Source organism: Adiantum capillus-veneris, chromosome 29 (genome assembly GCF_014529385.1).
Source record: "Adiantum capillus-veneris isolate H3 chromosome 29, ASM1452938v2, whole genome shotgun sequence".
NCBI classification, from domain to species: Eukaryota; Viridiplantae; Streptophyta; class Polypodiopsida; order Polypodiales; family Pteridaceae; genus Adiantum; species Adiantum capillus-veneris.
The window spans coordinates 38420042-38447784 of NC_140959.1; the positions used below are offsets into that span (position 1 = coordinate 38420042).

Genomic DNA, 27743 nt, shown 5'->3' on the forward strand with positions numbered 1-27743 from the left:
TGGGCCCACAAACATCACTATGCACAAGGTGCAACCTGCATGTGTCCCTAACTGAATCATCCTTTGGAAACTTAGAACATTGCATTTTACCCAAAATACAGCCTTCACAAAAATGTTTGACAAGTGCTTCAAGAGGCGGAAAAGAAGCAACCATATCAAATTTCTGTAAATGCAGCAAACTGGAAAAATTCAAATGCCCAAAACGTGCATGCCAAAGTTTTGCATCTAAAATAGCCCTTGAATCTGCAACTGTATTTGCAAAATTTTATCCACACTTGTCATACAAAGTGAGCTTATGCAACCCACGGCACAAAAGGCCAGATGCAACAATTTCATCACCAAAATTGAGATCATGAACTGTACATCTGTCATCCACAAATTTGACTACAAGTCCAAGTCTAGCAAGTGCAGATACGGACAAAAGATTCTTCTTGATCCCAGGTACTAAAGTGCATCAACAAGTGTGAAAGAACTGCCATTTGCAGCAGTAAGAACAATCTTCCAACTCCGTGAACAGGATAAGAGGCAAGTGACTCAATTCCCATGAGGGACAGACTCGAGAGATATGAACAATTCACAATGTGAGGTAATGTGCTTTGTAGCACCACTGTCGAAATACCACACATGTGAATCTGCAGCAACTAACATGCAGGCATCATGGATAGTAACAAAAGATTCTTCTTGATCCCAGGTACTAAAGTGCATCAACAAGTGTGAAAGAACTGCCATTTGTAGCAGTAAGCACAATCTTCCAACTCCCTGAACAGGATAAGAGTCAAGTGACTCAATTCCCATGAGGGACAGACTCGAGAGATATGAACAATACACAATGTGAGGTAATGTGCTTTGTAGCACCACTGTCTAAATACCACACATGTGAATCTGCAGCAACTAACATGCAGACATCATGGACACCATTCTTCATCAACATCAGCATCACAATCTCCTTTCACAGAAGACTCAACAATGGCTGCATTTGTAGTGGAACTAGCATTTGCAGTGAAACCACTCTCTTTCTTCTTAGCCTCTTTGGCCTTCAACTTAGGAAACTTCTTGATCATGTGATCATTAGCTTTACAAGAATGGCAACGCATCTTCTTTTTGCCCTTATCACCATAATTGCCAGATGAAGTACTGCCAGCAGAAGCATTGGGAACATAAGTTTTGCCACTCGTAGCAGAACCATAAGAAGTGGCTGCATTGTTGTTACTACCCTTTCTTTGAAAAGCAATAAAAGCTTGTTCAATTGCACGTTGTCTAGTCCTGTTCTGTCTGGAAAGTAACTCTTGCAACAACAATGTGCACAATGCATCAAACTTGACAACTTCAGGATTTCCTTGGGTCATAAGTCTCCAAGTACTAGCAAAAGTCTGGTAAGAATCTGGCAAGGCATCAAGAACAGCGTGCACAAGGGAACTATCTGAAATGACTTCACCTATAGAAATAAGTTGCTCATTGATATCCTTAACACCAGCAAGGGAAGTGTCCATATCAACTTCCTCATGCATAATCTTCGACTCTAGCTCTTTACACAGCAATGCAATTTTAGCCTCATTGCGACTTGCATAAAGATCAACCAGATTATCCCAAGCCTGTTTTGCAGATTTCGTTGAACGAATGTAAGAAGTAATGGTGCTCTTTACAAACAACGCAATCAATGCATGAGCCTGTGCATCCTTTATATCCTAAGGCAAGCTTTTCCATGCATGGGAACCCCCCATATATTTTTGCCCTTTTACCAAAATATTTCCTATTATATAAGTTACTTTTGATTTTTTCTTCCTTTTTCACAAACGTTTTAACCTTTATTAAATAAATAAGACTTATGCTAATCAATCACGATGTAGCATAAATAAGTAAGCTTTCTTTGTTGATCTCTCTTCTGACCTTAAATATTAAATATATATATTCTAAATTACATTATATATTTTAGTATTTTCTAATATATTTTTCATGTGTGTATATTATTCCACCCTACCAAATATTTTATTCACTAGTTTTCATTTTCAAACCTCAACCCCACTTTCAAATTTCAATAATACCTCCATCTAGATGATTGCCAATCTTTTCAAAACTCTAGGTCATGTTTTCATACACATGAAGGAGCTTACACTTGAAGGCAAGAGAGAACTCCACTCAAAGGGGACCACCAAAAGACCTTTGCAGCCACAAATAATACATTATTTGGCTGAATTTTTTAAGTAAAGAAGAACCCCGACTCTGAAGGAGCGTTCAACATGAAAGATGTAGCTCGCAATCTCAACTTTTAGCTCAAATCTTTTTAGAATTTTTGGAGTTATGAACACGGAGATATGATTTTTGTAGTGGACCCAAGTTTTCTCGTGTAATGGTGACACAGGCTATCCCCAATTTTCTTCCCTCTATAATGGCTATGGTTCTACAAGTCTTCAAGCATGATTACAAGAGACAAGGCTCTTTTAATGAGGTCTTGGCAAGTCTAGAGTGATTCTATCACCATTTTTGGAGGATTCATCCTCATCAACAACTATCCACCTTTGACAATCCCTCTTGTAAATTTCTTACCTCTCTCTTCTCTCCCTAATAAGCTTATATCTAGCCAAAGCTAGACTATTGTAAGTATCTCCTATCCTCTACATCCTACCCACATTCTCTCATCTTCTCTCTCTATTGACTCTGGTATTTTAAATAATGAGGAGACAAGATGGGAGCCACAGTCACATGCACCCCATTTTCCTAGTCACCAAAGTGGAACACTCACCTCAAATAGAAATATTGCTAAATCCTCCCCTCCTTCCCTATATAAGGAGGCCATGAGGGCTCACACACACACACACACACACACACACACACACACAAACACACACACACACACACCTATCCATACACACTCTTGTGCTACATGCTTGTAGCATGATCCATAATCACATAATCACAACACCATCATCATCACCATAACCATGCACAAAAGATGAGCACCACACCTCCACACCACTTGTAATTAAGGGTTGAAGGCACAATTTCAAGAAGAAGAAGAGTGGACACACTCATGATATTCCTCGCCATCAACTCCCATCTCTCCATTATGCCTCCTACGATCTTGTCCCCTTCTCATTTTCCTGCCATACGCTACCTATTGTATTCATCTTTTGCAAGCAATCAACACACTCCATCTTGGTGCCATACTTTCTGTCGCTTTGGATTCATCTCATTGTGAGTATAGTATATGCTTGTTCCTTGCGCTTTTTTTTCTGCTTATGTAAAGGTGTGTGGATTCGCCACCATACACACACACTCTCTCTCTCCCTCTCATATTCCTATCATCTTGCTACTTCCATCTTGAGGTGTGCGGATTCGCCACCTCTTGTATGATAAGTGAGCATACTCGCAAGTTTCCCCTAACTCATTATCTTCCTTACTAACATGCACGAGTAGCAAGCCCATTCCCACTCATTCACCACTCCTCTCACCTTATTCTCCGACCACCCCATTCCACATTTGGGCCTGGATCTTGAAATTGTTTTCCATGGCATGCTTCATTGTGTATATGTATGCGTCCTAGCCGCATATCTTGCTAGGTGGTGCCCCTATTGTGTATCCCCCATGATGAGGCCATTGTGCATAGTCTTGGTGTAGAGGCCACCGGGTCTATTTTTTCACTTCCGCCTCTCATTTGGTGCCCCCACTGAGGAGGGCTCTTGAAACCTTCAGTTTACAAGGCTGACATGTTTACTTCTCTTCATGGACGAGTGGCTTCTTGAATTTTCTAATTGGACCACTGAAGAGGAGGAGGTTCAAGCAGGTTTGACACAAGTCATCAAGACACTCTTGCCAGGGTGTTGTATTGTTAGCATAGAAGAAGTGGTAAGACATCCGCACAGGTGTTCTCACAACGGTAGGCTTTCAAGTAGCACCAGGCTTCTCTACATCTACGTCCCCGTCTTTGCCACCTATTCCACCTACATCCACAATAAGCCTTCACAACTTGAGGAAGCTACTATGAACGCGTGGTCCCTCCCTCTCCCTTGCACCAAAAGATTCAAGGGTTTTCCAGCGTCGACAATCACCCCGTCTCCAAAACAAAAGGGTAAATCCTCCAAAGTCTTTCTATACCTCACTCTCATCTCATGAGCCAGGAACTAGAAACAGCAGCATGGATTCTACATCGTCTATCGAGTGAAGTGGCGGAGCTTGTCATCGACAAGGTCTTTGACACAGGTTTTGCTTGGAGGAAAGACAAGGCCCTCCACCTTCAAGGGGTGTTGCTTGTGAATCAAGGCTATGATGATGACTTTACAGCTTTCTATGTATCCATCCAACTTGGATTAATACAAGTGGTAAGACTCACCACCTACCTCATCACACCTGTATATACACTAGATGGCACTCTATCTTGCAGGACAGTGAAGTTGCTCAAAGAGAGAGAGTTCAAGATTTTCCAAGAGCTTGCTAGAGGGGCAGTCCTAGAGCTAGAAGACGAAGACAACCTTGTCCTGTGGTACCATAAATTTGACCTCGACTACCAAGAGCTCTACACCTCCGACTATAACCTTCCACCACGAAGGAGAGAGCCTTTCCGAATTATCATGTGATGGACCCAGCGCATCAGCCTTTTGCAAGGAACCAAACTTATGGAACACAACGAATTCAATCAATCAAAGTAATCTTGGACCGCAAGATGTTTTATCAGTAGATCATTACAACCATGTTTGGTAGAGAACGACTGCAAGAAATAAACACGTGTTCTCTACCCTTTATCCTCCCTATGATTAATCATGAAGTGTCTTTTGGTGTAGTTATTTTCATCCTTGTATAGTATGTTTTCCATCTACCGAGCACCCATGTATTGAATCTCTATAAAAAAGAAAATTAAAAAAAAAAATCTAAGTCGAGTTAATTTTCTCACTCTCACAATGGCAGGTGTAGCATTTCCAACATTTACTGGTAAGGTGGGTGAGGATGCTGCAGACTTTCTAGACAACTTGGAAATAGCATGTGTCATCTCTGCGAGAGATGATGATGCTTCACACTTGCGCATCTTCCCAATTCTAATGAAGGTGGAGGCAAGATCATGGTACAATGCCTTGGCACAAGAAACCAAGGAACGGTGGGACTTATTAAGAGCAGCCTTTGTCAAGCGTTTTGGAGAGGGCACAACATCAGAGAAGCTATGGCAATTGTTGACAGAGTTGAAGCAGGGCAGTATGCTGGAATACGCATCATATGACTCAAAGTTTGTAGATTTATGGGGGCGATGGGTTCCATCGCTAAGAGAGGATGAGGGGGCACCTGATTTCCTAAAGAAGGATCGGTTTGTGGCTGGGTTATGGCCAACTCTTAAAGACAAGGTGAAGGGAAGGTTTCCTGCTACGTATGAGCTAGCAGTTGAAGTGGCCCGCCTTAAAGACAAGAAGTTGCGCCTACAAGCTAGGAATATCGATGAAGAGGAAGCCGTTAGGAACCGACCACCTCTAGCACCGCCTACAACAGCCGCCCAGAGGATTCAACCACAAGAACCAATTGAAGATCATCAAGACCTGCTCAATCGAATCACCAATCAACTTGAGAATCTCTCAGTCCATTTGATACAACAAGGGCATGCTCACAATCGCAACCAAGAGCAAGGAAGAGGACAACGAAGGCAAAACCAAGAATACCACTGCTACAATTGTGGGGAGGATGGTCATGGCATGTACTACTGTCCACACCCAAGGAGGCAGAATTTCAACAGAGGAGCCAGGCAAAACCAGGTTTCACCACCGAGAGCAAGACCACCACCACCGAGGGCACCACAACAAGCACCACCCGTGAAAATCCTACAACCACCCATTCAACCACATCCACCACCACCACAACCTCTCATTCCACCCTTACTCCCACCACCAGTTGGCAATCAAACAGTAAGCGTCATCAGTCTTGAAGGTAAAGGAAAGCAGAAAGTGGAGGAGGATATCAAGGGAGTAGCAAAAGGTAAGACCGAGTTTAAAGGAGTAGATGCCATAGGGGTAAAACGTGCTAGGCATGGTGAATCTTCCCAAAAGGAAGAAAAGATGAAGACTAAAGGGGAATCTAGCAAAAAGCCGTCCAAATCACGATGTAAAATTGACACTGTAGATTTCTCTTTGGGTGAATGTTCTAAACCATATGATTTGGTTCAAGATGTTTCTGTACAAGGCCCAAAAATCACCTGGCCCCAGTTACTCCACCTAGCACCTAGGGTGAGGAGACAATGGACAAAGATGGTTAGCAATAGACGACCAAAGCCAAAGATAGCTGGGACTATCTCTGGGAGAAATCTAGATGACATACTACCAGTGATGGATGCTTACATCAAAGGGCAACATATCTCCAATATCTACATCGATGGTGGTGCACAAATATGCGTCATGAGTGAAAAAATGATGCACCGTTTGGGTTTAGAGGTGAGTCGGCCGGCACCATGCCGAGCCAAAATGGCAAATAATGTAAAAGTTCAATGTGTTGGTGTTATAAATGCAGTTAGGATAAAGGCATTCAACACCGAGGTAGATGTGGACATCTTTGTCGTGCCACACAAAAGGGAGGGCTATCCTATCATTCTAGGGAGGCCTTGGCTTATGGCTATGAGATTTAAGTAGGACTGGGACACCGGCATAATCCAGATGAAGGATGCAAAAGGGAGGCCAATACTTTATGACATGAAGACAGGTCGGCAATGCGACATGGATCTAGAAACCTCTATGGATGAGTTTTCTAGTGGTGACTCTTCAACCACTTTAGAGGAGGAGTCAACAGGGAATGAAGGCAGTGATAGCTCCATTGAGGTAATGGGCCTCACATTCAACCACAACAAGGTGTACCCTTCAAATTTGCAACCACAGGTGAAAGTGGTGAAGACACTTCAACTACCCCTATGGCACGAGATTGGTGGAAGACGACCAAAAGTTATATTGACGACCACTTGGCAAGTCCTTTCTAGAGAAAAACTCATGCAGAGAAATGCAATTGAGGTCTACTGGCACTTTAGGTTTTCCTTTCTAACTGTGAACATTGTGTGTAACATTAATTTGGGAAGCTCTTTAAGTTGGGTTGTGACAAGAGTGGAAGGATTGACATCAACAACCAGTGGAATCAATCTAGGACACACCAATCAAGGAAGAATGGTTTTGCATACTAGTGGTAACATGGAGTCATTTTTCAAAATGTGGTTTGTAATTTATCTTTTGTACATGGTGGGCTCTCTTGTGCAGCAGGCATCAACCATGCAATCTATTCATGTGGGCAACAGGTCTCTATCAGTTTGGCATGAAGAAGGACAACAAGCAAGATATGAGGATTATGGTTTCTTACTCCCTTTTGGCTATGTGTTTGGACAAGGAAGCCATGCATGGTCCCACTTTGGAATACTTTCAAGGACTGATCAAGTTCTTTCATACCTTCTATCACTTATGCAAGAGTTAATTCTTGTGCAGTTTGGGGACTCAAGCATCATTATAAGTGTGATACAATGGATTTACGCTTAGTGTGGGACCCAAGTGGACACCGAAAAGAACTTTGGGGAGCCTCATGCTTCCAAGGGATCCATTATTCCCTACAAGGATCTACCAGCCACCAAGGAGAAATCCTACTCTATTTCAACATGCTCAAGTACAGAGCTAGAGGCATGAATACCTCTAGCCTTAGGGGGAGGGCTAATGAGGCAAGCTTTTCCATGCATGGGAACCCCCCATATATTTTTGCCCTTTTACCAAAATATTTCCTATTATATAAGTTACTTTTGATTTTTTCTTCCTTTTTCACAAACGTTTTAGCCTTTATTAAATAAATAAGACTTATGCTAATCAATCACGATGTAGCATAAATAAGTAAGCTTTCTTTGTTGATCTCTCTTTTTACCTTAAATATTAAATATATGTATTCTAAATTACATTATATATTTTAGTATTTTCTAATATATTTTTCATGTATGTATATTATTCCACCCTACCAAATATTTTATTCACTAGTTTTCATTTTCAAACCTCAACCCCACTTTCAAATTTCAATAATACCTCCATCTAGATGATTGCCAATCTTTTCAAAACTCTAGGTCATGTTTTCATACACATGAAGGAGCTTACACTTGAAGGAAAGAGAGAAGTCCACTCAAAGGGGACCACCAAAAGACCTTTGCAGCCACAAATAATACATTATTTGGCTGAATTTTTTAAGTAAAGAAGAACCCCGAATCTGAAGAAGCGTTCAACATGAAAGATGTAGCTCGCAATCTCAACTTTTAGCTCAAATTGTTTCAGAATTTTTGGAGTTATGAACACGGAGATATGATTTTTGTAGTGGACCCCAGTTTTCTCGTGTAATGGTGACACAGGCCATCCCCAATTTTCTTCCCTCTAAAATGGCTATGGTTCTACAAGTCTTCAAGCATGATTACAAGAGAAAAGGCTCTTTTAATGAGGTCTTGGCAAGTCTAGAGTGATTCTATCACCATTTTTGGAGGATCCATCCTCATCAACAACTATCCACCTTTGACAATCTCTCTTGTAAATTTCTTACCTCTCTCTTCTCTCCCTAATAAACTTATGTCTAGACAAAGCTAGACTATTGTAAATATCTCCTATCCTCTACATCCTACCCACATTCTCTCATCTTCTCTCTCTATTGACTCTGGTATTTTAAATAATGAGGAGACAAGATGGGAGCCACAGTCACATGCACCCCATTTTCCTAGTCACCAAAGTGGGACACTCACCTCAAATAGAAATATTGCTAAATCCTCCCCTCCTTCCCTATATAAGGAGGCCATGAGGGCTCACACACACACACACAAACACACACACACACACCTATCCATACACACTCTTGTGCTACATGCTTGTAGCATGAACCCTAATCACATAATCACAACACCATCACCATCACCATGCACAAAAGATGAGCACCACGCCTCCACACCACTTGTAATTAAGGGTTGAAGGCACAATTTCAAGAACAAGAAGGGAGGACACACTCATGATATTCCTCGCCATCAACTCCCATCTCTCCATTATGCCTCCTACGATCTTGTCCCCTTCTCATTTTCTTGCCATACGCCACCTATTGTATTCATCTTTTGCAAGCAATCAACACACTCCATCTTGGTGCCATACTTTGTGTCGCTTTGGATACATCTCATTGTGAGTATGGTATATTCTTGTTCCTTGTCCTTTTTTTTCTGCTTATGTAAAGGTGTGCGGATTCGCCACCATACACACACACTCTCTCTCTCCCTCTCATAATCCTATCATCTTGCTACTTCCATCTTGAGGTGTGCGGATTCGCCACCTCTTGTATGATAAGTGAGCATACTCGCAAGTTTCCCCTACCTCATTATCTTCCTTACTAACATGCACGAGTAGCAAGCCCATTCTCACTCATTCACCACTCCTCTCACCTTATTCTCCGACCACCCCATTCCACATTTGGGCGTGGATCTTGAAATTGTTTTCCATGGCATGCTTCATTGTGTATATGTATGCGTCCTAGCCGCATATCTTGCTAGGTGGTGCCCCTATTGTGTATCCCCCATGATGAGGCCATTGTGCATAGTCTTGGTGTAGAGGCCACCGAGTCTATTTTTTCACTTCCGCCTCTCAATCCCAACGAACTTGTTCTGTCGTAGGCAAAACAACATCAATGCCCTGCTTCAAACAAGAACATGTTGCATCATCTAAGCCCACATAGGGTAATTCTCCCCATCCAACTTGTCCTCAACAAAAAACATCTTGAACACATCTGTATTGTTGTTAGCCATGCAAAATGTATGTACTTGATATGAAAACTGCCCGAAATGAGGAGAAATTGAGTGACAATAGCACATGCTATATAGCACAACTCACAATATAGGACCTGTTATTCAGAAAACATCACTGATAAAAATTCAGTACTAAATGAAATCGCATATGTAGACCTGCCTATAGTGGAAACGGAGGCCGAAATGAGCCCGAATCAAAAATCGGAGCAGACTAAACTCTACAAGCTATCCTAAAATTTTTGTCGACCTGCGAACGCTCACCAAAGCTCACTGAAATCGGAGAAAACGAGCAGGCGTGTGCTGGAGCTGCTGAGGACTAAGCTCAGGAGGACATAACCTGCTCTGATACCAAATGTTAGAATTAGGGTTGTTGGAAAACACACATGTACACAGCTTGGAGAAGATGAAGGAAGCTCAAGGCACACAATAGAGAGTGTATTACTTAGTGTGCAATGGAAAGGAGATAGTTCTAGAGTGATGGTCGTATATACAATGCACGGAGAAAAAAGCCTCCTAAAGAGAGAAAAAATGCCCCGGCGGTCCTAGTATGTTCACACACATCACTACCACATGTATATGGTAACAATTATGAGCCTAATCAACTTAAGATTCCCAATATAATTTTTCATTGTCTTCATGCTTTATAAACCTTGTTTCCTTTGTGGTCAAGGGCCACAAAATTCCTCAAGTCTCTCCTTCCCTACCAAGAAGTTTACAGCAACGCAAAGACAAGGTCGTGGGTAGGCCCAAGGATGATGGGGATGAACCATATAAATGGTAGATTCCAATATCAAAGAAATGGCTGAAGTAGAGACTTCCCTTCTTGAACCCATATGGATTGAACCCATATTTTAGGTAGGGATTGAACCCATATTTCAGCTAGGGATCGCACTAGGGTAACTACATATGGATTGAACCCATATTTTAGGTAGGGATTGAACCCATATTTCAGTTAGGGATCGCACTAGGGTAACTACATATGGATTAAACCCATACTTTAGGTAGGGATTGGGTTCTTGTTTGAAAATGCACAATGAAGCTAGGGGCTCATTGCGAGACTGGGTTGGAGTGCAAGAGGACTTCTCTCAACTAATGTGATCAATTGAGGGTGTGATTTTTTGTGTTGAGATTGTTACACTATGCAATTCTCTCGTGAGATACAAAATTGAAAATGATGAGTATTGGGGTTTGTTTATACTAGTAGTTGACTCATGTGTACCATCAAATTAAGGGTTTTTCTCCGTTTCTTAAGTTGTGAACATATGAGGTAATTTTTTGCTTGTGGTGAGGTATTTTAAATGTTTACATTGTAGAATGATTAAGTAACACGTAAGGCACTTGGAAATTAAGCCACCCCAAAGACCTATGTGTTGTGTATTGCATAAGTGAAAATTTGCATTAAAATAAAAAGAAGCACAATTCACTTTTTTGATTCATTAGGAAGAGCATGGAGTGTAGGAGGGCCTCTTTATTTTCCATGAGATTATGGAAGAGATTAAAATTTTGACAAATGGGTGCTCGCCATGTGTGCATCAATGGTGGGTGTGTAAGAGAGCTGTAAGAGTGGTCAAAGGATGCACTTTCCCCTTCAAAAAAGAGGGTGAACAACTTTATGATTTTCAGTCTTCCATAACTCTTACATACGATCTAAGAGTTGAGCAGAGATTATAGATCTATGATCAACGTCCAAGCTCTTTCCATAGATGTATTACATGATATGGTTTTGTTCGCTAGATTTTAAATTCCATTTTGGGGGAAATTTTTGAATTCAAATAAATTAGTCATTTTCTCTGTTTGAATTCAAAAGCTATCCTTTGATTTCTTTCTTGATACTAGAGGTTTCACTCCCTTAAACTGCCAAATAAAGAGGCCCTCATAGACCCCATTCTCTTCCTAATATGGAAAGCGGATGGCTAAGTGGACTTGAGAACACGGGTACTTTCCTTGATGTAAGTAAACTACTGCTGCAAGGTAGAATCCTCATACAAGAAGACTACCTTGTATTTCCTCGTGTTTTGAATAGATTGGGGGATAGACAACCCCTTCAATGGGGATGGACTACCAAGTGGATTCTTTCTTGACTTTGGCCTATGGAGAGGTATCTTACAATTGGGCCAATGTTGAGAAGGATCTATAAAATGTTAGCCTTCAAAAACAAAAGCTCCAAGTTAAACAAAGCTACTAGCATTATAATCATGAAACCACCGATGACATGATATGCTTCTTCTTTATCAATAACATTGGATAAGCTCATGGAAACAAACCAATTTGAATGAAACCTCTACTCACAAGCTAATGTTCCACCTCAAAGGCTTCAAATTGATCAAGTCGATACCCTATATTACTAGTGGATTTATTGTCTTGAAGAACGCCGATGCTACATTACTTTGACCATATATGCTACAACCTTGTAGGTAGATAAGTTGGAGATGGCGGCTAAATAATGTGAAGGTACATCCTGTCCACAAAGAGTTGGTCTAACGGTAAGGCTTTGGCCTCTCAACCTTTGGGTTGTGAGTTCAAATCCCACGTTGGGTCGTACTCTAGAGGGACAACTTGTGCTCACTTAGTGTTCACGTTGCTAGGGCTCTTGCCCTTGGACAATTAAGTGCATCCTCCTCCTGGGATGGGTCACGCAAGAAGGAGGTTTATAGTTGGTTTCTTCATCCTTTCCAACACATGGTGCATCAATTAGTTGGCCATGGTGATGCCTACGCATGGCTCTTGCTGGATGGTACGCGGCCCTTGCCGACCATGTAACGTGGCTAATATTTGGAAGGGATAAGCACCTCCCCAGGTGAGCCCTCCGGTGTGTCGGAAAAAAAATAATTGAAGATACATCCTAGGAATTGAAGATAATCCTAGGGTTAAGCACCTCCCCCCGTGGTCACTGAAGATACATTACTGGGCCATGTTTTATATTTTTGAATCCATTTGTATTAAGATTCTTGTTATGAATGTTTGAATTGATTTTTATGCATCATATATAATTCAGATTGTATAAAAGAAATTAGGTCCAAAGTTAATTATTTGAAATTACAATGTATTCAATTAGATTTACATATTGATACGTGTTGAATTTCTTATTGCATGATTCTTAGATTTGATTTTCATGCATTATACGAAATTTGGTTTGTATGAAATAAGTTAGATCAAGAGTAAGCATATTGAATTTACATCATTTTCAATTATATTGAAAGAAGTAGATAATTTGATTGATCTCCATATTTACTCTTTATGTGTATCACATATATTTCGATGCATGATTGTGTATGATGTATGATAAATATGAACTCAAGATTTTCTTTGACTGAATCTACTAAGAGTTACATGATGTTTTTGTAGAGAGAATACTATCCATCATCTAATATTTGATCTATGACGTTTCACTTGAAGAAAGAGATTTCAATTCATTGTAGATATTGAAGGGTTATGCATTTGATGATTCATAAAGAATTATAATTGTAGATATCGAAATCCAAAACCTAAGCAAGAATGCATGGTATTGTGACCATGATATATATTTTGGAACTCAAGACTTTTCCATATACTAGGAATTTGGAGCAAGATTCCTAGCTTCACATTGATCCTTATCATTACCTTTTCAAGCATGGCCCTAAGATCAAGCATTTTGAGGATTTTTTTTTTCAAATTGAAGTATGCTATTACTATCTAAAATTCAATCTTGGATTTGATCCTTGTAATGATAGAATGGTCTTATGACCATTGTCAAGAAATGTGCATTGTGGCTAGGAAAGCCTCCGGCCTCTTACTGTGAGGGTTTGCAACAAAATCAAGCAAGTCATAGAAGATTTGAAGCTAAAGCAACACTCATAAAGACCAAAACTCTAGTCATGAAAGTTTCACTTTGCACTACAAGAGGTTGTGTGCTCTTGTGACGCTTTTAGCGATGGAAATACACTGGGTTTTTATAACCCCCAGCGTCGCTATGAGCGTCGATATGGGGACGTCGCTATGGCAGTCGCTATAAGAGTCTCTATATAGCAATGCCTACAGCGACGCTGCAGGGCCATCAATAGCGACACTTATAGTGACACTGCAGAGCCTAATATAGCGACGGTCATAGTGACGCCCGAGATGAAAATTTTTTGGTGGCAGGGCATTCACCCATCAACCATATTGAATGTTTCATTTGTCTATTTACATTTGAAAAAAAGTGCAAAGGTAAATATAGACCCAAAATAGTCACCCACAAGACAATATAATCATTAACTCCATCATCCATAGTACATATTGTTTGCAAAATAAAGATACAAAAATGACAAGCGTGAATTGATGAAGGTAAATCAATGACAATTGTACACATAGGCAAAATCACTTGATTGTTAATCATTGCAAATGTAATAGTTACAAACCATTGTCATTATTTAAAAAATATACATGGTTTTCAAAAAGACGTATAAAAGTCGTCTCATGATACATAATCTATGACAAAAAGAAACTAATGCTATCTAGCTATGGCTAACCGACGTCGTCTAATCAGACGTCTCATCGCGTCGAAGCGCCGTATCTGTCGGATTCTGCAAAAAAAAACAATAAGCTAGCTTTTTGTAAGTATAAACATATAGCGACGTTTATAAAACAATACAATAAATAGAAAATAATAAACCCTAATACTAACCATGCCGCCGCGAGAACTCAGGATGTCTATAAGGGTGTTTAATCCCTTCCTGTCTGCGTACTCACGCTCGTACGGTGTGGGATCGCGTCCTATAAACGACCATTGTCAAAACATACAAAGAATCCATTATGTTAGAATTTCAAATCCCATAAACCCTAAACTATCAAACATAGATGCAAAAACACTTACAAAATCGGCCTCAAATGATGCCCACGCGCCGCTCCCCAAGTGGTGCGAGCTCCCTTCCTCTACTCGGGCTCTGGCTGCCTCCTTTTGTTGCTTCTTTCTTCGCATGCTTCCAATTTTCTTTGGCCAGCGAATCTGGTCTACTCCACCCATGCTTGATTGCTTTTTGCACTTCGGAACGGTTATGCTTGCAGTATTCGCTCATTCGAACCTTCATCACATCTTCATTGAAGCGGTCATCCCGTGTTGAAACAGGAAACTCGTCATGAAGCATGCTGATGAATCTATCTTTTAATTCATTCGGTACTTCACTCCAGGTGTTTAGTATGTAGTGTCTAAACACTTGACAGCAAAGACCGCGCATGCGTGAAATCACCTTCTTGCCTTCATCATCCAAGATGATGCCGCCGCTGAAGTCGACGGAGTAAGGCAACCCCTCTTGCCGTTGACGCGTGAACGTGGGTGTCTCGGCAAGGGTCTCTAGCGGCGTGTCAACTGGAGTCTGAGCCCCGAAGCTAGGAGTGTCCACTGGAGTGATGTCCTCTGTTTCATTTTGTAGATCATCTGCATGTACCCCATAGAGAGTAGAAGCTTGATGTTCATCCGGCACCACCTCCACGGCTTCTGATTAAGCATCTTCTCCGATATCCTCCATTGATTCCGCTGTGATTGGCACATGGTAGCCTTCATACGTCCGTGCACTACGAGGGCCTACCTCTATGACGTACCACCAATTTGATGCAGACTTTGTAGGATAAAATATCACCTTCCAGAGCCACATAACTTACATGAGAGCTTCCAACCACATAAATTCTAAAATGGGATGTTAACTATTTACATACTTACTTGTTCACAATGCTCGGGTAGTACGAAAGTGTCTCTTAGGTCAGTCCATTTCTTAGTTGAATCCACCTCAAAAAAACCAGACTCTTCTCTATGCATAGTAGCATTGCGACCCTCCATGATTATCTTGCACCATTGCACGTCGAACAAGTCGACAAAAAGTCCTCTATAATCGATCCTCAAAATCTCTTGTAGCTTGCCGAAGTAAGTGAGTTGCACCACCACAGGATCTGCATCAGAGGACCGTCGTCGACTAGACTGTTCAAATTTTGCCATGATTCCACAATCTTGAGTAAACCGTTTTTTGTCGATCCGTTCCACCCTAAAATGTCGACCTTTACACCATGCTGCTGAGGAATCCGTAGCACACCATCCGAAGATTTATTCTCCTCATCCCATGATGCTAGGGCGGCCATGGACTTACAGTCGAAGAAATGATTGATGCGAGGAAGCAGAGAAAAATGTCGCAAAACGTTTTGCGGAATTTTTGTTCCGTGGAGATCTACTCGATATCTTTCGGAATCACATTTCGGACACTTCTCCATGTTTATGTATTCCCCTCTGAAAAGAATGCAATCATTAGGACAAGCATGGATCGAATTGTAATCCATCCCCAAGTTTCGCAAAATCTTTCTTGCTTCCTCTCGGGAATCTGGCATCACATTATCAGCTGGTAGTATGTGCTCTTTGAGCAATCTACACAACATAAAAATACGGTACAATTATGTAAAAATCTATAATATCATTATACATTTAGAGTTTTATTAACGTAAACTAATTATAATAGATCATTTGAAAAGCGTTGTGCGCTAGTGTCACTCCATCCAAACTTTGTCTGCATGTTGAGAAGAACCAGCAGCGATTTCAATCTAGATACACGTGCTCCATTACACAATGGCGTATCGGCTTCACTTTTCATATCATCATATCCAAGTCTTTCTGAATCCATGATCGTCTCGATCATTTCATCAATCTCGGGCTCAAACATTGCCTCGTTGGGAATGTGGTCTGCATGATCATCCCCCGAGCTGTCAGAGGCTACATCTTGTGTCCTCACATCTTGTTTCCCTCGCTGCGCTCTTTGACGGCTATGTGATGGAAAATTTCCATAGCCTGCTCTGATTTGCTGAAAATCAACCTGCAAAACAGCATTTTCTACAAAAACGATGCAAAAACAGCAAATCCCACTTTTTTCTTAATCTTTGGCCCTCAACGAGCATCAAAACATCAAAATATCTAAAGACTCAAAGAACCAAAGTTGTTCCTTATAATGCAGGCTTCAATCACTTCATATATCACTGTTTCAAAATCCCACGTTAACACCTTCAAAAATGCCCCAGAAAGTGCCTTCCGGATCAAAAAATTTTATTGGACGAAAACAATCCACACATCCTTCTACACAGTGGACTAACTTTAAAACGATGAAAACTTCCTAGAAAAACAAAATTTATTAATAAAACACCTCAAAATCAAGTTCTGTTACAATCTCCCCTTTTCAAAATTAACTCTGTCCTCAGAGTTGGAAGGAGGGAAATTCGCTTTGCAAAACACTAAGATCAACCCATGATGCATCCTCTACTGGATAGTTCTGCCACTTAACCAAAACTTCCACAATGTCTCTATTTCTCAAATGTTTGACACGCCTATCTAGCACTAAGTCTGGTTCTACTGTCAATGTTCCGTCATCTTTCAACTTAGAGTTGTCCTGTAAAACATGATGCACGTTAGGAACATACTTTTTCAATAAACTCACATGAAATACAGGATGCACTTTGACATGAGAAGGCAATTCCAATTTGTAAGCTAATAAACCAATTCGCTTCAAAATTTTAAATGGCCCAGCAAATCGTGGAGACAATCGCTTATCCTTTCCAAGAATCAAATGAGACTTCTCGAGAATAACCTTTAAGAAAACCATATCCCCAGTTTCATACTCCACAACCCGATGTTTCTTGTCATAATACAATTTATGTCTCTTTTGGGCTTCTCTAATATTCCCCTGATTTTGGCCAACTCGTTATCCATTTTCTCAAGCATCTCACGTGACAATTCTACCTTATTCCTCGAGCTAAGAAAATTTATAGGTGTGGGACAGTTATAGCCATCGATTCACTCTCTCCGTTTCCCCATCGGTTTGAGAATGAAAAGCAGTAGACATGCGTAACTGAGTACCTATAGAGTCAAAAGTCGCTCTCCAGAAATGAGAAGTGAACTTAGAATCTCTGTCAGACACTATGCTCTTGGGCATGCCATGCAAACGAAATATCTCTCAAACAAGCGTGCAATGGTCAAAGCAGTATCAGTTATTTTCACGGGAAATAAGTGAGCCTGTTTTGTGAGTCTATCTACCACCACAAAGATTGAGTCATACCCTCCACGAGTAGTAGAAAGTCTAATGATAAAGTCCATGGATAGAGACTCCCACTTCTGTAAAGGAATGTCTAAGGGTTGAAGGTCACCAGGCATCCTCTTATGTTCAATTTTAACTTGTTGACATTGAAAGCATTCACGCACATAATTCTTAACATCCAATTTCATACGTGGCCAAAAGAATGAACTTTTAATCTTTTCATATGTCTTATTCAATCCAGGATGACCAGAAAAAGGTGAGTTATGACACTCATGCAGAATTTGACTCTTAAAAGCAGAATTTGCAGGAATACACAAGCGGTCATAATAATACAGATTTCCCTTATATAAGTGATACCTGTTCTCATACATCTCACCAATATTCTCACGCAAGAATTTCAAAATAGGCATGTAAAAAGAAGCATTTCCAACTTCGGCATGTATCTCATCAATCAAATTGGATCGCACAACAGTCAACAAATTACACATGGGCCTACGACTCAATGCATCTGCAACTTTATTTTCTTTCCCACACAAATACTTCAAGTCAAAATCATACTCAGCCAGCAATTCTATCCGGCCATCTCCTTTGTCTGTTTTTTAACAATGGCTGAGTGAAAATATACTTCAAACTTTGATGATCAGTACGCAATTCAAATTTGACACCAAGCAAAAGATGACGCCAATGTTTCAATGCATGAACAACAGCAAGCAATTCTAGATCATGTGTTGCATAGTTCAATTCATGTCGTCTTAATTTCCTAGACTCATATGCAACCACTCTTCCTTCTTGTGTCAAAACACACCCTAGTTGTTCACCACTAGCATCACATGACACAACAAATGGTTTGCCCATCTCAGGAACTTTCAAAACACAATTTTCTGCTATTTTAGCCTTCAAGGTCTCAAAAGCAGTCTCACAGGTAGAAGTCCACACAAAACCCATGGCTTTCTTGGTCAATTCGGTCAAAGGACTTGCTATCTTAGAGAAATCTTTAATGTGTGCTCTCTCATATTGTGCTAGACCCATAAAGCTTCTCACATCCCTTAATGACTTTGGTGTTAGCCACTCCACAATAGTCTTAACTTTATCAAGGTCAATGTGAATCCCCTCTTTAGAAATCACTCTTCCCAAATACACAATTCGATCCTTTGCAAAAGAACACTTACTTGCTTTGGCATACAATTTATGTTCACGCAAAACCTCAAATGTTTTCTTTAAGTGCAATGCATGATCTTCTTCATTCTTAGAATACACAAAAATATCATTCAAGAATACCAGAATGAATTCATCAAGATACGGGTGAAAAATATTATTCATTAAGCACATGAAAGTTGCTGGTGCGTTAGTCAAACCAAAAGCAAGAACTGTAAATTCATAATGCCCATAACGTGTACGAAAAGTAGTCTTTGGAATGTCCTCGACCTTAATGCGGATTTGATGGTAGCCAGAACGAAGGTCAAACCTTTGAAAATATTGTGTCACCACTCAAATGGCTAAGCAATTCATCTATGTGAGGAAGAGGATATTTGTTCTTAATGGTCTATTTGTTTAACCCCCTGTAGTCAATGCATAACATATATGTACCATCCTTTTTCTTTTGGAATAACACAGGACTTCCCCAAGGAGATACACTAGGTTTAATGAAACCCTTTTTCAAAAGATCATCAAGTTGTATCTTGATCTCTTTAAGCTCATCAATATTGAACCTGTATGGAGCCCTTGAATAAGGTGTTGCTCCTGGATATAGATCTATGGCGTGGTCTACCGCTCTAGGCGGAGGCATACCAGGAAGATCGTCCGGGAACACATCCTTAAATTCATGTAAGAGATCCTCTACAAATTCTGGATTTTCCTCTTTCTGTTTATTCCGAGAATCCTCTGTAATCTCGTTAGCAAACACAAGAAACGTCTCACACCCTTGTCTCACCCCCCTCAAAAGTTTCATGGCAGAAATCAGAAGTGATTTAGTATTTCTCTCCTCAGCTTTAATCGCAGGACCATCTCTGTTTTTAAAAACCAACTCACCCCTCTCACAATCAATCAATGCATGATTCGAAGCCAACCAATCCATTCCCAAAATTACATCCCGTTCACCCATGCCAATAACATAAAATTCTCCCGAATGTTTCTCTTTGTTCAGCAAAAAAGGTAAGTTTTGAATATGACCCTGTGTATAATGTTTCTTCCCATTGGCCAATTCTACAGGTCTCCTAATGTGGGAATCAGAATTCAATTTCAAAGTCTGCGTGAGCTTGTTAGACATAAAACAATGCGTACTACCCGAATCAATGAGGAAATTCACAATTTCAGTTCCTATCTTACCCCGAATTCTTATAACGGATGCCCTTAAATAATGAACAGACGTTGTCATACATTTCATAGGAATTTCAGAGCACTTACCTTCCTCGCTCGCTTCCTGAATCGTGGTGTCCATCGCATTCATATTGGCTTCCATTCGTCCAAGAATTGCATGATCGATCTCCTTATTTGGGCATTCGAACGTCTTGTGACCTTGCTCACCGCAACGGAAACATAACCCAAATCTTCTTGCTCATTCTAGAAAAGCACGATCATGTTGCCACCCCAGCGGTTGTCGTCTTCTTTGATTCTGATTTGCTTCATTCTCACCCAAATTTTGATTGCGGTTGTTTACAGCATTCTTATTTGTACTCTGATTTCGATTGAAATTCTGATTCTAATTTGAAAAATTATTGGGTAGTCTTCTCTGATTATTTGTAAAATTCCTTCGAGGAAACTCAGTGTTTGTCTGAAAAGGCCTATTCTGCGTTCTATGCCCGGTAGGTATAATTCTGCTTGGAGTAGTGTTGCGGCTCTCATACTTTACCTTCTTCTCATAATTTTCGGCCTTCGCAATAGCATCCAGAAAATCAGTAGCCCCTGCACCCTTTACTTGATAATACAGATCTTTACGCAGTCCTTCGATAAATTTGTTTGTCAACGCCTCTCCTTCTACTTCCGGTGCATACTTGTGAAGTCGCAAAAACTTCTCCTTATACTCATGTACAGTAAGACTTGGCTCGTCCTCAGGTTACTGCTGAAACTTGTAAAACTCCATCTTTTTATCCATTTCATAGTGTGGAGAACAGTACCTTTTATACGCTTGCGTTTTAAATTCCTCCCAAGTGATTGGAGTAACCTTTGTTCGCTGTTTAAGGTATGCTTTCCACCAAAGCTTTGCGGTTTGTCGAAGATGAACAACTGCAACCTTTGCTTTTGATTCTTCAGAGAACTTCTTCAATGCAAAATAATCTTCTAACTCTTCAATCCATGCTTCGAGATCTTCGCCAGTTTTCTCGATGCCATTAAACTCGTTAATCTTTGCCTTCTTGAAGACTTGCTGCAAAGCTGCCCTTTCAAATTCTTCATCTGCATCTTCTTCATCACGTTTCCTTCTTCGTCCTCTCCTTTCATTAGTTTCCGCTTCGCCGTCATTCCGCTCTCTTTTGTGTGGACGACCTCGACGTCCATCACCACCGTTCCCATCATCATCATCTCCATCATCACCACCATCACCACCGCCAAGTGCCCCAGCGCCGACACGTTGATTATTGTTTCCTGGTGGAATAGCATGGTTTCCGTGTTCCTGTTCACCATTAAGTTCCACATAGATATCAAGTTCTCGTGCTGCTTTGCCTCGCAGAGCCTCAGCACGCTCCCGATTTGAAATTTCCATATCTTCTCGTAGTCGTCGAATCAGGTCTTCTTGCTCCTTTATCTTCTTCTCGTATCCGTCCATGTCCAGAATCAACCACTTGCTCTAATACCAATTATCACAGGAACAGAATAATAGAGATAGACAGCAAAAACAGAGGAAGAAATCTTTGTATTGATAGTGTTTGATACAACAGAGGAGCAAAATATATGGGCGCACTTCGTTGTACGGAGCTCGAACCTCCCGACCACCCCCGAGCTTCAATTCGCTTGCATGCAGCGTCTCACTCGCACTCGCACTCGCAGAAGAGAGATCGGTGACTGATCCCCAAAACGCACCACCCGTCCTTCTATTCTTATTTTTCCTCCAAAACCATGCGACCTCTCAAAATAGACGCTTTTCTATTTTTGGCGTTCGGTCGACTCGACTTGCGCGCCAAGTATACCTGCGAGAACAAGGTAAAAACGTGATCGCGAAGCGATCCGTAAAGGTTAGATTTTTTAAACTCTTTTTTTTTCCACAAATTTTTCAGCTGTCTTCAACTAAACATAACTCCCAAACGGAGCCAAAACAACCCAAGTCCGTCTCACACAATCTTGTTGCCCTCGCTGCGCTTTTCGACGGCTATGTGATGGAAAATTTCCATAGCCTGCTTTGATTTGCTGAAAATCAACCTGCAAAATAGCATTTTCTACCAAAACGATGCAAAAACAGCAAATCCCACTTTTTTCTTAATCTTTGGCCCTCAACGAGCATCAAAACATCAAAATCTCTAAAGACTCAAAGAACGAAAGTTGTTCCTTATAACGCGGGCTTCAATCGCTTCATACATCACTTTTTCAAAATCCCACGTTAACACCTTCAAAAATGCCCCAAAAAGTGCCTTCCGGATCAAAAAAATTTATTGGACGAAAACAATCCACACATCCTTCTACACAATGGACTAACTTTAAAACGACCAAAACTTCCTAGAAAAACAAAATTTATTACTAAAACACCTCAAAATCAAGTCCTGTTACTGTCAACCTAGGAAAACCCATGTATGCTACCTCAATTTTTACACCCAATAGACACAAATATTGTGTACTTTAGAAAATAGACCTAAAGTCTCCCGCGACATTAGCCATTAGGAGATTTCGGAGGTCATTTGAAGGGCCTTCTAAGAAATTCGATCTATTTCTCTCTCTAGAAAATGTTCTTAAAATATACTTGCACTTGTTGTGTACATTCAAAAGGACAACTGAATACTCTGGAAAGTGAGCCTAACCTTTTAAAAATCCTTGAAAAGGGTCACTTTTTCATTCAATGTGTGTGTCGTTTTCATGAAGTACACAACGCTCATTCAATATAGCTTTCATCATCATTGAAATTACAAAATACACAAAATTATCAGTTGGTGTTAGAATTTAAAGTTTTTGATACTACCAATGCGTCCAAAATGACCAAAAACTTTAAGAACGTCTATCTACTTGCCTCAATCTGACAGCCAGAGAGGGAGAAATTATCAAAATACCCCTAAAAATGAGATTTTGCCTCACGGCATGCGGGGGGCCAGAGATTTTGGATCTTGGCGCACAGAGGGTCATTTAGAATTCTCCATACGGTCCCTCGGGCGCCATGATCCAAAACCCCCTTTTTAGCGGTTTTTTGGCGATTTCTCCCTCTCCGGTGTCAGATTGAGGCAAGTAGATAGGCGTTTTTAAGGTTTTTGGACGTTTTGGATACATTGGCGGTGTCAAAAGCTTCAAATTTCAACATCGATTGATAATTTTGTGATTTTTCTAAATTTCAATGATGACAAAAGCCATATTAAATGAGCGTCGCCTACCTCATGAAAAAGACATTCGCATTGAATGAAAAGATGTCTGTTTTCAAGGACCACTGACACCTTTTTTGTATTTCTCTCAATATCAATATATTTTTCTACGTAACGTAAGCTCTTCTTTCATTGGAGGAGCGCTTTTTCCTCTCTCTTCTAAAAGGCCATCCAAAAGACGTCCGAAATCTCGTAATGGATCAAGAGACATGATGCTTGAACATTGGTCGCATATCTTAAGTTGGGAAATTGGGTTGGGTCCTAGTGTGGTTGTGGTCATTGAGGGCCTTTTGAAAGCCTAACCATCCCTCACTTCTTGAGATGCTACTCTTAGTCTTGTCTTTTGTGGATTTAAGATAATGGTTCCCTACCGTCAACAGTATTAAGCCACTTGTGCTTCTCCTTTAGATGGCTTATGCTCCAAAACTTATGGACAATTGTTTTGGAAGACAAGTTTGGGCTCTGTCATCCAAGTGGTGTTCTTCCTAGCTATGGGCCTCCTTCAACAAAAAATCATGTGAATGCTAGTGAGAAAAATAAGAAAAAAAAAAGGACGAAGGAGGTTGAGGACTCTAAAATTACTACATTTAAAAAACCTTGCAAAAATAAAACCTTTGATTCTGGTAACTTCAGCCCTTTAGTGTATGATATATGCCATAAAACTTCTTGAATTGAGACCATAATCACTTTAGATGAAGCACAATGTTCGGAAAGATGAGGGAAGGATCCACATACTATCAACATAGAGATTCAAATGAATTATGTAGAAGACAGTGAGGGTCCATGATATAGTGATTGAATAGTATTGTCTACTCTTCCCCATGAAGAGATCTCCATATTGAAAATGCAAATGCACTAAATGATGTGTCGTGCATAGGATTGCATTACTTTGGGATTGGTTGCGTAATTTTCATTTACATGAGGGCATACTTGGAGGGGATTTCACCATGGTGGAAAATACTACCTTTGGTATACTTGTGTTAGGTCCAAATCTTGAGAGAATTTGGTAAGTGTACATCACTAATAGATGCATGGTTTTTTATTCACCATACTGCACAAGGGTCGCATTCCATCCTCGTACACATCCTTTATCTAGGCTAGATAGAATGTATTTTTTAAGTATTAATTGGTGACCTAGCTCTAATGTATTGAGTTAGATGTGGGCTCTATTTTTCATATCACTACCTTGTTACTTTATGCTTGACTGATATTGAGTGTTCTGGCGAGATAGTGGGGTGAAAATGCCCTTGATGGTTAACAACTCCTTGCTTGATCAGCATGTTTTGACAGCTCAACTATCAGACTTAATTAAAAAGGTTTCCATGTTGAATGTTAATGCTTTTTAGAAATAGGTGGAGCTCAGAGAGATTTTGCAAGAATGTATCAAATTTGTGGGTAAAATATAGAGAATCTCAGATAGAATGAAATGTGATACATACTCGTCAATGCTTACATGCAATGAAAAAATGAGCTCACTGGCAAAGATGTAGATTGAGAAATTACCCCGGCTAAGAAGGTGCCAAGAGAGCTTGAGAAAATTAATGTACAAGAGGCCACAATGTTATGAAGAATGAAGGAGTTAGCTGATGTTCATGATCCCGTTAAAACGTTCCTAAGGAGACTACACTCCAAAAGGAATAGCAAACCTTTAACCAATTTGGTGATGTAAGATAGGTCTATGGTAATTGAGGACAAGAAGCGTATACATCCATGTGTTAAACATAGAACTTGGACACAGGACAAGGTTAGTTTATAGCGATAAAATACCACCAATTACAGGTTGACTGTTAACACCTTCAAAGGAGGACCCTTGACTCTTAGTGCCATAGGGCCCTAAGTACAATTGTCATATGAGGAAACCAATTAAGCGCCCCATGTCTAATACTTTCTCTGAAGCGAGGTGCACTATAGGGTCAAACCCCGAATAGCAGGCCCCCTAGGATGCACAATGAATTGCACTTGATGAAGGGGTGCATTCGAAAGCTTATAAGCGTCAGAAGTACTAGCAAGAAAAGCCATAGCCTGCACGCTAGAATAGAGGCGACGAATGCGAGCAATACATTTCTCCTATATAAGAAAATGAGGGGTGAATGAGAGGCTGCGGTCGTGTGAATAAAAGTACAATACGACAACAAGACTAAAACTCTGGATCTCGCTCATCAACGGTTTCGTTTCAGCCACCTTATGCACCATACCAATAACCTGTTTGTGTACCACGGCTGGTGCGTCAATAATAAGTTAATTCTAGGGATAGACGGTCCCTCGATTTTTATTGTGTATTTCACGCTCAGGTCACTAGTTGAGGAAAAGCCCACGAGACACTCTCTAGCAATTTCACGAAGTCAACCTGTCATTTAAGCTAGGAGGTCGGATCAAAGACTGTGTGGTGACATGTGAGATGTACTAACAAGAAAAGCCATAGCATGCACGATGATACCCAAGCAACGAACGAGGGCAATACGTTTTTTATTCTGTGAAACAAATTAATAAGGGATGAATGAGAAGCCAAGGTTGGGTGAATCAGAGTATAATGTACCAGTAACGCCTACGGTTTGGTTTCAGCTGCCTTACGCACCCTACCAATAACCCGTTTGTGTACTACAACTTATAGCGTCAATAGTAAGTTAGTATTAGGGATAGATTGGTCCCTCTAGAGGACCCGGCTTTCTAATAGGGAAAGCTGGCGAGACTCTCTCTCTATAGAAGCGATTCATTTTCAAGTCGGGCAGGGTCGACTGCATTTAAGCAGCTAGCAGGTCGGATTAGGAACCGTGTGGTGACATGGCAGTATAAAATGGTGACTTGGCAGTACAAGGTGCTGCCAAATCAGCCAATGCCAGTAGCGTTAATCCTCCTCAGCGCCACCTTCAGCCTTCTCTCTCGCTCTGCAACAGATCGGGTACGTACACGGGCAGTCGATATTTTGCATGGCGGTGAAGATTATTATATTGCAGAGTTCTGTTTATATCGCTGGAGGTACCCAAACTAACTAACTAACTAACGCATTCATGCAGGGTCTTGGAGCTCTGATCACTGGCCAAGTCCAGAAGACGATAAGGTTTTCATGTCTCTATTGGAGCACTGTTTTGAGAGCTAGAGACTTGCTACAATATAGGAAACGCAGGCCTGTGAAGCTGGTTCTTGTCTCTGATTATAATTTGTGCAGGTAATTAAGAATGGTATCTCATGATCCCAAGAAGAAACCGGCTATGAAGAGCCCGGCCAGTAGCTGTTGCAAGAACAATATTAACAAGTTAATGGGTCCCCGACGGGTAGCAGGACGTAAATGGTGGGGAGAGGTGAGAGTGCCAGCTGATGTGCCACAAGGCCGCTTTAGCAATGCAAAACCGCGCACCAGCATCTCATGTGGCTCTCATCATAGCGCGCAGGCCGTGGCCAAGGCCCGAGACTTCATTGTGGCCTTCATCTACCAGGATGAGGACCGCTTTGACTACCTCCTCAATTATCCCCAAGATGCCGATCACCTCCGCAGGATCGTGAAAGAGATTGCAGGGTCTCAGAGTTCCCACCCACGAGAATACATCGCCAGCCTCGCCCGTAATGTGGGTGCGTCTTATGACCACCAGCTTCATCCTCATGAGCTTGAGCAAGAGCGGGATGCAGAAGACGCAGAAGCAGAGCCAGAGTTGCAGGTGAAACCGGAGCCGAAGCCAAGACAGCTAGATCTAGAGCTGAGGTTGGGGAGTTGCATGTACAGTAAACCATTTGATCCACTAGAGCGAGAGGTGCAGCTGAAACCGAAACCAAAGCGAGAGCAAGAGCTTGTGGCGGGGCTAGATCTAGAGCTGAGATTGGGAACAAATTTAAGGTCAAATTAGACGTTTACAGAATGAAGCAAACGTTCAAATTCTGCATTTTCGTGAGTAAGGTACTTAGTTTTGAAAGCCGTGAGGACTTATTATTATCCTATTTTCTTAACCTGGAAGATTCGCCCTTATTCTGTAGTGCTGTTTAACTATATGCATCAATCGGTAAGGTCAACCCAGCTCAACTTTAAGTGACCTCCTCTTTCTTTCAATCTCAGCTCATGGTGTCATTGTTGAATCTGACATTTATTGCGCTCTTAGTGTAGCAAGCAGTACTTCATGCGAGCTTACTCACTCTGCTTTTGATAACATTGTTTTTTTCAAAATTGTGCTTATTACAAATCGAATATGGAGTAACCTCTTTTAATGACCTCAGATCAAAAGTACATCAAGTTTGTTCATCGCCAATGATAGCGAAAGCTTACTTCTGATGTTCTTTATACACTCGATCACATGATCTTGACTCGTTGTTTTGAGGATGCACCTCTATGCATCGGGCTTGAGTCCTTTGTTCAATTTATATATGGTCAAAGCTAGTGGAAACCCACCCCCCCCCCTCAATCGAGTCCTTTGTTCTTCTTTCCTCAAAGATATGTTGCTTTTTGTTTACTTCTCTACACCATAAAATGATAGAAATGGCTCGCAATCCTCGAAA

The 27743-nt window shown here is 40.9% G+C and overlaps 1 pseudogene; it reads right to left on the bottom strand.

Moving 5' to 3' along the window:
- The window catches only part of LOC147419061 (uncharacterized), a 39424-nt pseudogene extending 17958 nt beyond the window's left edge, over nucleotides 1-21466 (bottom strand).
- Between the last annotated feature and the right edge of the window lie 6277 nt (nucleotides 21467-27743).